At 42.1% G+C, this 12455-nt stretch overlaps 1 pseudogene; it reads left to right on the top strand.

Moving 5' to 3' along the window:
• The first annotated feature begins 10172 nt into the window (after positions 1 to 10172).
• LOC142422569 (stathmin pseudogene) lies at positions 10173 to 10655 on the top strand (annotated as a pseudogene).
• The last annotated feature ends 1800 nt before the right edge of the window (positions 10656 to 12455 follow it).

Here is a 12455-nt window from a genome sequence, read left to right as displayed (position 1 = left end):
CTCATATGTGTATAAGAGAGAGGTTTAACCCAGTTCAGAATAAGTACATAAGTCCAACATTAGCCCATATGTCAGATACCAGTCTATAACGTCCTCTTCAGACTCGGGAAACACATGTAATGATGCCGAATGCAAGAAGATCACAGGCCAGTGGGTGTGAAATCTTGCGGGTTCAATGACATTGTGAGAATCTCTGAACTGGCACGAGTGTCCACACGGCTTCTGCAGCATAGGGCACTAGCATAGTTCCATGTATCTTGTCAGTTGCTGTTTCCCAGGGAGTGAAGAGAGAGAGAATGTCTCCCATCTTCAAAGATGAAATCCAGGAGTTCCCAGAATCCTCAGGAGAAGGCCTTGCCCACACAGAGGCCTCATTGGCTATGAAATGTTAGGCAGAATAGAATCCACCCTTCCCTCTTAATACTCTCAAGTACAAAATTGACACCAGGTTATATAACTACCACACCGAATCAAAGGGCAGGTTGTTTATCTGAGTGGCTTGGGGTGCTGACCAGGGATGGAGTTATGGGACAACTGATGAATAGCTTGGTATGTGAACAAGGAGAAGTTTCTTGGCCCTAAACCTTTTAGTCTTTGTCATATGCCCAAATTCCCTGCCCATACTTTTAAAACCCACTGTTGCAATTTCTGTTTGTATTGTGAGGACAATACCTTGTTAATCAACCAGGTGTGTATTAACTGCTATAGAAATATTTTTTTAATCCATGCTTTTTTGGTCGGCATCTTAAGATGGGGAGGGAGGGGCAGAGCTGTATCTCCTGGAAAGAGGAATAGTTGTAACTTCCCCAGCTTCTGAGAGTTAGTCTATTCACTATCTATGACTATTGCAGGCTGCCCTGTAGAGTTATTGCCACACTTCTTGGGTATTGTGTTAGTCCGGGTTGACTAGAGAAACAAATCCAGAGGCATTCCTATGCATGTAAGAGAGAATTTTATATCAAAGAGCAATTGTACATTAAGAAAACATTCCCGCCCAGTTCAGAACATGTCCATAAGTCTGATATTAACCCATATTTTAGTACTAGTCCATAAATTCCTCTTTAGACTTATGAATCCATGCAATGTTACTGAATGCAGGAAGATCCCAGGCCAGTGGGTGGAAATTCTTGTGGATTCAGTGGTGGTGGAAGCATCTCAGCACTGGCATGGGTCTCCACGTGGCTTCTCCAGCTTCAGCGCTCTTGCTCCATCAGCATGGTTCCATATGTCTTGCTTGCAGGAAGACAAAGCAGAGAGTGTGTCTGGCCTCTAGTGAGCTGTTTATCTCCATAGCCCCTCCAAATGAGGACATCAAACTGAGACATATTCGACAAGCTAAATTCCACCTCTTTCCTCTTATTAGACTACAGGTGACACCAGATTATGTAACTACACTGTTAGGTTGTGCTATCTTGGTTATTGGTGATTTAGGGCTTCTAGGGCATCCGGCTAGACCTCCATTGACTTGTGTTGAAAGCCAAGTCTACTTGTGCTTATGTTGGTCTCAAGCTAGTTCCATAGAGCTATGTTTCTGAAGCTCAGCAGTTCCACCATCCTAGCTAGCTCCTGGACTAGGAAAATTAAGTCTAGCAATTTGGGAATCTTCAAACAGTTGGTTATTGTTGAGGGCCGGTGACAAAGGGGAGTCTATCAGCAAATGTTGCTGATATTTTATTAAATTTGTGTTATGTAACTTTCTGCTGAAAATCCTGCATTCTGGAAGTGTAGCATATCCCTCTCCTGGTTCTTTTCCGCTGGTCTTTGTGGAGTCCTTCCCATGTGTACTGCTTGGTCACCATCTTGTTCTTCCTCCAAGATATAGGTATTGCATACATATATATGCATATATACAAATGTAGTTAAATACATTTCTCCACTGTCTTAGATGTTTTCACTAAACAAAAAATAATCAAAATGTAAAGCTATTGTTATGAACCTTCCCCCAAATATTCTATGCTCCTTGATTTACAGAACGTCAGACTGAAAATTCCACAATACTCAAGGGATGTTCTCTGACTTATGGGAAAATACAGAAATATGCAGGGGGAAGATCAGCTCTTTAATGTGGATGGTGTAAGGCAGCATTTCTCAAGCTGTGTGTCGGGATCCCTTTGGGGTTGGGCGACCTTTCATAGGGGTCAGCCGATTCATAAGAGTAGCAAAGTTATAGTTATGAAGTAAAAATGAAAATAATTTTATGGTTGGGGGATCACTACAATGTGAGGAACTATATTAAAGGGTCATGGCATTAAGAAAGTTGAGAACCACTGTTAAGGTTTCTAAACAAAATCCTCAATGGACAACCATTCTTACTCTTGAAGAATGAGCTGGTGTATTGTCATGATAGAGAGAAAAACAGATCCTTTGTGCAACATTCTAGGACATTTTCTCACTAATACCATGTTACATTTTCTTGAAGCTTATTCATAATAATACTTTTTGATTTTCTCTGTCCTATGAGAATTTCATTCCAGACTAGCCATTTAGAATCCACAAAATCACTTTCATACATTCTGAATTGATCGTTATTCTTTGAATATCAACCTAGATGATTCCTACAGATCTAACTGTTTTCATTGGATCTCTCTCTCTGGATCATTTTGATACATTCAAGAATTATCAATACTTAAGTTTCATTCCACAAAACTGGCTTCATTAACTTCAATTTCCTACAAAGCAGCTCTTCAGGAGCAATTTTTTAGCTCATCAATCCCTGTGCATTGCTTTTTGGCACCAATCAAGAAACCAAAATTGTGACATAATAATTGAAAATGCTGAACCATGTGAAATTCCAACTTCCTTAGTTATCTCCTCAATGGCAACTCGACAGACTTCTTCCACCAGTACTTCATGTCATCCAGATTCTTCATTTGTACCAGTTGACTTTTCCCCCTCTTTGACTCACCTGTGAAGTTTTCAGTATATTCTTTATGATGCTTGATCCAATTAAAAAATGTCTAGTGTGCAGAAGAGAGAATTTCTGTTGGCCTACATTCTTTCTTTCTCTTTCTTTCTTTGTTTCCTGACTCACAGAAACAGATGTATTTTAAGTCAACCCAATGAAACCAAGTTAAGTGTGTTACTGAGAAAATATGGCCAACAGACAGCCAGTGATAGCAGAAACATGTTTAAGCATGTTTTATTTGGAATAAACACATGAATGTGGAATTTATTTTACTAACACTTGTATAAACTATACCTCTTCTTGGCTACACTAAAATATGTATGAATGTGTGGACAAATACAACTGTGCATTTATTAATACCATCTATGTATTTATAAAATGTTAAGGGTTCTAGTTTGATTTGGTCAAGGCAGTGTGTCATAAGTATCATTTTCATAAATTGTCATTTATTCTCTTCAGTTGGAAAGCCAAACATTAGAGGCTATTTTCCAGCATATGGTGGGAGGTCAGATGCTCAGAGATATTCCCCCTGAAGGCAGTCTGCTCCATTGTTGGTGGGGTTCACACCCCACTGATAATGGTTTCAATAGTGAGCAAGAGAACAGGTCAAACTGGCTCAGTGATAACCAAAATTAAGCTGGTTCTCTGAATCTAAGATCCACCCATCTTGTCACATCTGTACTCCCAATACCTCCCTGTCGTATTTTGTGGCTACCCCTAGATCGTCCCCCCGATTCATTACTGTAGTCCAATTAGTGCAATCCCTTCCTGTGACATATGTCTTTACCTGCAATTAGGAGGCTTGCATGTCCCCAAAGATATATAAGACTTGATTAGCAATAAAAAAGCTCTCTCTGCTCCTCCTTCCCCTCCCCTGGTCCTCACTCCCCTGTTCCCCTTCCCCTTTTCATCCTTCCCCTCCCTTCTCTCCTTAACTCTGGTCTCTCTCTCTCCCTGTGGAAGACCAAGTGAGGCTGAGGTGCACATGCTATCATCGGGGGGGGGAGCGGGGGGAGAAACAGTGAATCATCTGCCTTTCACAGATGAAGCATCCTCCGTTGTTTGACCATTGGTTGCAGTTTTAATAAAACCAACCTGTTCCAGTCTCTGTCCTGGACACTGCTGGATCCAACTAATATAATAGTCACTGAAGGTGAATCTAGAAGTTGCACAGGAGCGTCTCAGAGATTCCCCAGGCTTTCTCAGGTCACCTCCAGATTTCACCAGCTGCACTTTACACTGGACACCTGCAATCACAAAGACAGTGTGATAAGGTCACTGCCCTGCCTACCCCATCCAATATTCTACACACAACCACACAGCATTTTCCTCAATTATTACCACGTAGAATGGCCAAAACATAAACACAACTTTGTCCAAAATTCATGATGTGTCCTCTGAGTTAGCTGAAAATGGAAATAGCTGAGGCCCAATGTACTGGGGCTTCATGCCCAGAGCTCCCAGGAAAGGAGCAGGACAGGTTTCACTGGCACACAGAGAGAGCTGTATTAGCATGTGGCCCTCCACTTAGTAGCAGAGGAGTGGACTACCTGTGTTGGGGTTCTCCTTATGACCCAAGAAACAGACACACCCTCACAGGAAAATGGAGGTTTTTATAAAGGCTGCTTATACACGTGATACAGAAGCACTGCTGCTGCTATAGTTAAAAGCTATCAATGTTTGATATCAATGTTTTAATTTTTAAACACTATTATACATAAAAGAGAACCTCTGTGGCATGAGAGTTCAGAATGTATCCTTCATCCTCAGTGTGGACGCACAGATGGTTACTCCTCATGTGAACATGATGATAGATAGCTCTGGTGTCTGTTTCTTGTTGGTGAACATTATTATCCTTATCATTGTCTTCCAAGATATGTCCTCCTTTATTTGACATTGATGAATTTTTTTACAGAGTTGTTCATTAAGAATGCCATCTTTAAAATGATTAGGGCAAAGACTGTACAGATGTGCTTTATACAATTGATGTATATATATGTATGGACTGTGATAAGAGTTGTATGAGCCCCTAATAAAATGTTAAAAAAAGAATGTCATCTTTAACTTTTTAGCACCCAGTCACCCATTCACTACAAAGTGACATCTCCTCTCTTATTTCTGCCATAGGGGAGTCACTTGTCCTGTGCGTTGTACACACACCTTTCTGGTACAGCCCTGCCCTATTCCTTACAGTAGTCTGTGTCTGGATACCACTGACTTCCGCTATCCCATACAGTAAAAGTGTCTTGTCTTCAGTGGTCACAGACTTTAACTATAGAGAGAAGGAGTTTGTGGGCTCACTTCTGGTGATCGAAGGTCAATTCTTCAGGAATGAAGTGAAGTTTCTTCCGACAACCAAGGTCTATTGTTAACAGTCAGTCTGACTCCTTCAAAAGGTATTGGCTGGTCCAGCTCCAGTAATACTAAGTGATCGTGGTGTGTGTGGAGAAGTCGGTACAGGTTAGGGAGAGGATCTGGGAGGTTTCGCCACTCCTCAGAGGGCTTCCTGCAGCTGGAATGGAGCAGAACAACTAGGGACAGGGAAATAGTAAACAGGCAGTGAGGACAAAGAGTAGACACCCATTCGTAACAGGCTATTTTGAGAAACCCACGGGAGGCTCTAACACCAATAGACAAATGCACACAGAAAAACCCAGCCTGCTGTGTAGCATACAGATGCTAACTGTTAGATGGCTTGTCACCGTGATTGCAGCAATGAGATCGAGTATAGCAAGGACTGTGAGGATGACACAGGAATAGGCAGTGTGTTGTTCTATTGTACATGGCAACACGATGATTTAAGACCAAACCAATGAAACCTGGCAATAGTAACAATAGCATTTGTATTGGGGAAATGTGAGTCCTAATCAATAAGACTGTCATGAAAGGTTACTGGTAGGTATTTTGAAAAAAAAAAAAAAGAAGAAGATTCAGAAATGAAGTCCTGGAGGAGCAATTGAATTGAATCACTGCTCTAGGTCAACCCTTGTTATGTGAGTGGTTACCATGACTTTCCATGAGCAATCAACAATTGTTCACTGCACCTGAGGCTAGATGGTTTCCTTTTTCTTCTAATAGCCTAAAAACTCCCTACAGACTTGGCCCTTCTTCATGGAAGGTGAGTATTAGGTTCACCCTGAATAATATTCACTAGTGGTGTTTGAAGAATTATCACATGTACTTCAACTTCAATAGAATGCTGAATTAGTTATTTTATCTAATCTTTTGGGGGGGTTCAGGTGGACCTAGTCTTTAAAGTGAGGTTCTGGCTCTTCAATACTCTGAAGAATATTGAATATTCACCACATTTAATATATCTTTTGATCTCTTGACTGCTGCTTCCATGAGCTTTGATTGTGGATACAAGGAAGACAAAATCCATGACGAACATTTCTCCAGACGGAGTGGATGAGTGAAGAGACTTGGTGGTGGTGAAGTCAGTGGAGGTGGCAGGATTTTCTTTGGCAGGCTCCGATGGTGTTCCTCGCTCACTACAGGGGAATCTGCAAAGGAAGAGAACATAAAGGTGGCCTCCAAGTCCAGTCTCTGGTCACTTTAGCCAAGAGAATTGAGACCAGGGTGGTAGTTCTTACCCCAAAGGGGCAGTTCTGTGCAGAAGAGACAGGGCAATGCCAGAGCAAAGAGCAGGTGGCTTTCCTGTTGCATCTTTTTTGTAGTTCCCTGGACTCTGCTCTATGATGTAACTCAATTCTGAAGTGAAGATGGAGGAGGCAGTGCAGGAAAGTCCAAGACTTCCTGGAATCTGAAGTGCTACTCAGATCATCCAAACAAGAGATAGTAAAGGAGGGAGATGGCTCTGTAAAACTGAGCCCCTGAGTTCCAAAAGATGGTGTTGTAGACTGTACAGTTCTTTCTTCAATGCCTTACTCATTGATGGAACCGAGAAGGGGTTCTTCTGAGTTTCAGTTAGTATCCACGGAGAGTAAAAAGCCAACCACAGGCCAAGTGTATGAGAGTGACTCCACCAACCACTGCATGATCTTCCTTCACCTGGCTGGCCCGGATATTGGCAGTCCAGTAACAAACACATTGGCCAAGTTAACAAGGTTAAAGTCATTGGAATCAAAAACACATGGAAAGAACCAAGAGGCTGCTGCATGGGAGCAGTGCAACCTGCTGTGGCGCAGTAGGACCAGTTACAGCAGCCTAACTGGTGGCTCATCGGATGACTCATCGGATGACAATGAAGAGGATTCAGGGGGTAGTAGGCAATCACTACAATTATAACATAAGTAACTGATGTGCCCCTTGTGTTTATAAATACTGTAAGGTGACTTTAGTTACTCCAAGTTCTCCTCGTTGCAATAATTTGTAACTCTTTGGACCATGCGTCCTTGAGGCAGATGTCTTTCAGAAAGAGAGCACTTTCAGGGGTTCTGGGTTTTTGAAGGGAGCAGTGAGAGTGAAGAAGTCATGCTACCTCACTAACGTGGTGGTAAGAGGTCATGGGAATGAACCAGCTGAGCCAGAGAGGTAGACACAGTTGTGTGTTGAGGCAACACATCTGGTCAGCAAGTACCTTCTGTCATAGCTGCTCTCCCTTTACAAGGTGTGTACCCACAGTACAACACCTGAACCCAAGTTGGCCTAATGCAGCATCTGTGTATTTTTGTTTTCTACCTTCTAAAAGTTGAAAAATAAAAGTGCAACATAATAAATCTGATGGAAAGTTTATCAGTGGCACTATGTGTTTTTCTGCATTGACATGGAATAACGACAGTGGGAGCTTCATTGGATTCCAGAAAATGCAGCATTGATGGGTGGCATCAGATCCACTGTAGTCTGATATTTCTAGTGGAAAATGTAGAGTTAGAGCCATATGCGCATGCACAACGGGAGAGAAGTCATATTGTCCTGCAAGCCCTCACCCATTACTGTGACCATCTGTGTTCTTTTTTCATTTTACAACGTTGCAATGGAATGGCACTTTGTCTCCCTTTCCAAATGCCTTGGTAGCTCTTGAGTATCACAAAAGCACGTGGACTATAGTTTTCCTGTTTCATTCGGTGAAAATATGCTCACCGAGTGCCTGACCTGCTGAAGGCACTTTGTAGAGCGGCGATGTGGGACCCCTGATCTGGATGAGACACTCACTGAATGTACATGCTTCAGATCCTCCTGACCCGCCTGCCTGGCCTTTTGTTCCAAAAAAAACCAGTTCATTCCATACCCTTCTTTCTGCTGCCTCTTTGTTTCACTCCACTGGCATGTGTCTCACTCATCGTGTTTTTTTTTTTTTTTTCATCTTTGTTGGCATCTGACCTCAGCGTTCTTCGTCAACTTTTTAATTTCTCCTCCACTTTGCTTTTGCAGACCAGGCTTTTTAAAGACCACGGACCTCCAGATTTTAGCACCTCATATATCAGTGTTTCACATGGACGTGATTCTAGAAGAAAACCAAAGATCCAAACCCAGAGCAACTTAGGACCTTCTGCAAATTCACTACTAGTGTACCTTTGGGCCTTCACATTTCACATTGGAGATTTATTAATTTTTATTCTTACACATTTTTGTTGGTTGATTTACTTGAGTTAAAATGCTAGACCAAGTAGAAATGTACAATTTCTAGCCTGTGTTTACCTGGGATATCGTTGGTAGGAGAATCAGGGTGGATGCCATTACTTTCTGTACTGGAGAAAAAATAAGCAATCACTGAATGAATCACACAAGCAATCAAGCAAACACACAACTTCTGCCTCAAAGTGTAAATCTACCGCCATTGGGTCAATTCAGACTCATAGCAAACCCGTAGGACTGAATATAACTGTTCTTTAGGTTTCCAGAGCTTTCCATATTTATCGGCACACAATACTTAAACTTACTCCCAAGGAGTAGCTGCTGGGTTTGAACCGCTAACCTTTTGTTTAGCAACTAATGCTTAGTCCACTCACCACCAAGTCTTCTTTATATATACATCTGCTCTGAGAACCTATGTTACATATTGTGTGATGTCACTTGAGGATCAACTGCCTCATATGCCTGTGAAAGCTAGACAATGAGTAGGAAGTTTGCAGGAAAATCGATGACCTGAAAATGATGGCTTGGGGGTAGGATATTGAAAGTACCAATGACTGCAAGTAAGGAAAGCTTACTTCACGCACTCTGCACCCCTGATATACTCCTTCAGTCTTACTTTTGTCTCCCAAATGCAAAGGACATTTAAAAGAATGTGATTTGAGTACCTCAGAAAGTGTTCGAAAAAGGAAAACACTGACTTGAGACTTACATAGACATAAATGGACACTGTCAGGAAATATTAGGTTTATAATTTGTTCTTGTTTTGTTTTTCAAACTTGAGTAATTTATTTGGGTTGAAAATTAAGACTTTATGCAGCTTAGAGTGCTGTATAGTGGACTGATAATATTCAGTGTGATAAAGAGCATTTACAATGGGCAATCCATGAGGAAAGGAAGTTTTTTACTCCTTACTTATTGTTTCATCCTGGATGACTAGGGTGCCTAGAATATTACCTGGCTCCTAATAGATTTTCAATAAATAACATTTACTTTTCAGTGGAAAAGGCAGTCTATCAATATTTTTACATCTAATCCACTGCCCTAATGTATACTCCAATTCATAGCAACCCTGTATAGGATTTTGACAGTCTATCGATCTTTATAGTAGATGGATTTCTCTGTAGATAGCCTCTCTATTTAAAATCTAAAAAAGGTGGACATTCTAGAGTACTTAGCAAAGTTTATGAATTTGTTGTTGATAGGTGCCATCAAGTTGGTTCCTACTCAAAGCATCCCTAAGCACAAAAGAACAGAACACTGCCCAGTCCTGCACTGTCCTCACAACTGTTCTTACATTTGATCTCATTGTTGCAGCCATTGTTAATCCATCTCCTGGAGGGCCTTCCTCCTTGTCACTGCCCTCGTGATGGCCTTCTCCAGGGACTGGCCTCTCTGGGCAACATGTCCAAAGTATGTGAATAAAGTATCACCATCCTTGTGTCATATTAGAATGTGTGTATATATGTTTATATATATATTTATATATATATAAATATATATATATACTTTGTATGCGGTCTTTCACTTTTGGGTGAGTTTATTTTCTTTTTTTGAGGATCTTCTTAATAATTATTTGCTTTCAAACAACAATATTTGGATAGACAATATTTTCTAGGGCCTTCTAAGCCAAAATGATTGCATAAAACTACATTTGTGAGAGTGTGGCCAGGCGGCTTGGACCGAGCAGGGCTTTCCTTCCCAGTGGATTGCAGAGCGTACACTTCCAGTCTCTTGTCTTCTGTTCACCATGGCTTCTTCTGATATCCAGGTGAAAGAACTGGAGAAGCGGGCCTCTGGCCAGGCCTTTGAGCTGATACTCAGCCCCCGTTCAAAAGAGGCCGTCCCAGAATTCCCTCTTTCTCCTCCAAAGAAGAAGGACCTTTCCCTGGAGGAAATTCAGAAGAAATTAGAAGCTGCAGAAGAAAGACGCAAGTCCCATGAGGCGGAGGTCCTGAAGCAGCTGGCCGGGAAGCGGGAGCACGAGAAGGAGGTGCTGCAGAAAGCAATCGAGGAGAACAACAACTTCAGCAAGATGGCCGAGGAGAAGCTGACCCACAAAATGGAAGCCAACAAAGAGAACCGAGAAGCACAAATGGTGGCCAAGCTGGAGCGCTTGCGAGAAAAGGACAAGCACGTGGAAGAAGTGCGGAAGAACAAGGAATGCAAAGACCCCGCTGATGAGACTGCAGCCAACTAGTTTGTCCTGAGGACTGACTTTCTCCCCTCCCTCCTCGAGATCCAAAGACCGTGCTGGCCAGTGTCATTTTACTACTATTACTATTTCCCTCCTGACAAAGACTAGAAGCCAACGTAGGACGTAAATAGGTAGATCCAGACCATGTGATGTTGTTTTAGGGGCTAAAGGGGAGAAACAAAAAGTGTTTGACTCTTTTTTTCTAAAGTGTTGGAGTGTTTCTAACGTAGCTATTTTTCTTGTTGCCTCTTTTCTACTTCGGTGCACTCAGTGCGCTGGGTGAATGGCTAGCACTGTATTGGCCCCGTGGAAACATGTTTGTGAAAGAGTATGTAGTGGCTTCTCAAAACTGTTAGATGCTGAATATCTGTTTGCTTTTAAATCCCAGTTCTGTCCCGATTTTACCAGATGCTACTGTACTTGAATGGTTTATAAAACTGCAAAGTGCTGCTGGTGGCAGTGAAAAAAAAAAACTACATTTGTGATTATTTATTACAAGAAGGTTCAAGATAAATCTGAGGGTATAGAGACAATTTGGGACTCCACATGAGAATTTTTTTCTACATGAAATATTTATAGCTTTGACAACAAATGGCACTAGTTGGTACCCTGAAACAGGAGTCCTCAAACTTTTTAAACAGGGGGCCAGTTCACTGTCCCTCAGACCCGTTGGAGGGCCGGACCATAGTTTAAAAAAAAAAAAAAAGAACAAATTCCCATGCACACTGCACATATCTTATTTTGAAGTCAAAAACAAATGGGGTAAAAACACCTGGCGGGCCAGATAAATGTCCTCGGTGGGCCACATGTGGCCTGCGGGCTGTAGTTTGAGGACACCTGCCTGAACTAACTAGTTGTAAAGTGATATCTCATCAATTACTATTACTGTGAAATCTGTCTTTGGAAGATGGTGAAAGAGAGACAAAGCCCATTCCAAGGAAAATAAATCATGTTCAGAGGCATGAAGCTTCTCTTGAGTCTGTGCATGGTGTCCCTAGAGAGGTGCTGACAAGGTGGGGAAACCACAGCTTCTGAGAGGAAAGCATCACTGACCTCAGCCCTTGCATCTACTGAAACCATGGCCTGTTGCTGGGAGGTTTGTGTCTGGGCTCACACTGAATTCCCATCACTGTGCCTCTAGTACAGTAATACACGGCTGTGTTCTCAGGATTCACAGAGCTCAGTTTTAAATAAAATTTACTTTTGGAGGTGTCCCTGGTTATGCTGACTTGAGACTGGAGAGCTGGATTATAGTGTGTGCTAGCACCCCTCTGTATATCACCAACCCATTCCAGTCCCTTTCCTGAATCATGGCGGATCCAGCTGACATCGGAGCTGGTTAAAGAGAATCTGGAGACAGCACAAGGGAGAGCCAGTGCCTGTGAAGGCTTCACCAGTCCAGGGTCTGACTCTTGTCACTAGACCTGAGCCAGGACACCTGTAGATAAAAAGAGCAACAGTAGGTCATGTGTTCAGATGCTGCATCCCCAGACTTCCTGTGTGAATCCCTGAAGCACTCACCACCCAGAGTCTCCACCAGAAAAAGGAAAGTCCACACATAATTCATGTTCATGTGGATAAGATTCATGACGCCCAGAAAATGCTCTCCAGGGTGAGAAAGAATACGAATTTAAGTACATGTGCTGTGGTTTCACATGGCTGCATATTATGTATTTGCATGTGGGAGACACATAGTTATGTAAAGTTGAAAAGGGATCAATGGAGGCCCCTGGCTCTGGGAATTACATGGTGATGGGGATGTTGTCTTTGGGAGAACATAGTCCTCTCTCTCAGGTTTTCACTTTACCAATCATATGA

This window comes from Tenrec ecaudatus, chromosome 12 (genome assembly GCF_050624435.1).
Source record: "Tenrec ecaudatus isolate mTenEca1 chromosome 12, mTenEca1.hap1, whole genome shotgun sequence".
Classification (NCBI taxonomy): domain Eukaryota; kingdom Metazoa; phylum Chordata; class Mammalia; order Afrosoricida; family Tenrecidae; genus Tenrec; species Tenrec ecaudatus.
Note: the sequence above shows the minus strand (reverse complement) of the source record. Positions and strands in the feature narration are given on the sequence as shown.